At 46.7% G+C, this 1,481-nt stretch overlaps 1 protein-coding gene across 1 annotated transcript in view; it reads right to left on the bottom strand.

The window, feature by feature from the left end:
* The window catches only part of LOC119587096 (glycine receptor subunit beta-type 4-like), a gene marked incomplete in the record, with an annotated part of 188,116 nt that extends 187,446 nt beyond the window's left edge, over positions 1 to 670 (bottom strand). Inside the window, 1 exon segment of the mRNA XM_037935845.1 lies at positions 431 to 670.
* Between the last annotated feature and the right edge of the window lie 811 nt (positions 671 to 1,481).

The raw sequence follows: 1,481 nt of genomic DNA, 5'->3' as shown, positions 1-1,481 counted from the left end.
ATATCAACAAACCTCGTCAAAAGTGAAAAAGCAAATGAACTTTTCGCGGAAAACTGTTCGTTGGGAAAATGAAAATGAAAAACAAGTCCAGCAGTTTAGTTAATGGGCAAAGCACAATCAAGCTAACTACCTCCGCTTTAGATACTAGGGTTCTTTTCTAATGTTGCAATTTCTGTTGCATTTTGTTGTTATTATATGAAAACGAAAATACCGCAGATATCATCGTGAGTGGGTGTGCTTCCACCTCAATGATATCTACTGAAGGCTTCCGATTTCGTATCTTCTGAAAAAAAAAATCCGGCGATTCATAAAGCCCTACACAAAACTCCCCTCTGTCTACACTGCATTATTTTCAACGAGCTTGAATCAGAATGCACGATTTCGCAATGGAAGGCCATCCCGCACGGAAATACACACGCTAAGAATTTACCTGTATCGGTAATAACAATCGCAATACAAATAAAGATATATATTTAAACGACACGTTCTTCTCCCGTGAAGTTTCCAGCCGAAAAAATAACACTATAGAGCAGAAATTCACGGTTTTTCCACGCCTTCGAAGTGTCACATGTGGTTCTCTAAGTGTTCTCTCATAGCGGGCTGTGACATGTGTTCAGTGGAGACATCAGTGTTCAGACGGAGCGCGCTGGTGCAGCCAAGACGTTCAGGTTGGCCGTGACTCACACCTCCAGGAGCAGCAGCGCACGCGAGGGGAGAAGGACTGCTCTGCCCGACGTGCGAGAGCCAACTGAGCCGCCCGGGCTAACCTCCGCTGTCGATACTGCTGCTTGTCAACGGATCGGCGGCCTCCTCTGCTGCCCCCACGGCCGGCGTAGCAGCCTGGGATGCTACATTCGAGGAAATATTATGTCTTGTTTCACTTTCGGATTTTGCAGCAGATAAGGACACGGAAAGACACCAAATGTTTCAGTTTGAGAAAAACGCCCACTTATTCAGTTGCCATATTTTTTCCTTCTTTTTCTTCAACGTTGGTTGGTGAAGAATAATACAATTCCATCCCCGCGTGTATATAGTAAGATATTAAGCTTTTAAACAAACGAAATCCCAATAACTTACGGAAGTTAGCTCCAGCGCACCGCAAAGAGAATAAAAGCCTTGCTGAAGTGTGAACACCACCACAGTACGGAAAGAAAAAGAACACCGTTTGAAATCAGGGCAGGACAACGCCGACGCATCTCTTTGGTGACCTGCGCCCATTGCTGCCAGAAAACCGAGTTAGTGAGTTGTCTCAAAATGTGTTTATGTGAGGAAATCCAGTTAGCCGGACTAGTCTCCGAGTGAATTACTGTACAGTGCGAGGGACTTCTCGTTGCCCACCTGAGCGAGGCGGGGCGAAGAGGCTCCAGGTACTGGCGGAGAGATTTGCCGTCCGGGGGCGGAGCGCGGAGGGATGCTGTGCATCTTACGGCTGCCTCAAACTTGAGTACACGCGCACGCGCACTACCAATTAGTATAAAGTC

Source organism: Penaeus monodon, chromosome 22 (assembly GCF_015228065.2).
Source record: "Penaeus monodon isolate SGIC_2016 chromosome 22, NSTDA_Pmon_1, whole genome shotgun sequence".
Lineage (NCBI taxonomy): Eukaryota > Metazoa > Arthropoda > Malacostraca > Decapoda > Penaeidae > Penaeus > Penaeus monodon.
This window is presented reverse-complemented; position numbering and strand designations above follow the sequence as displayed.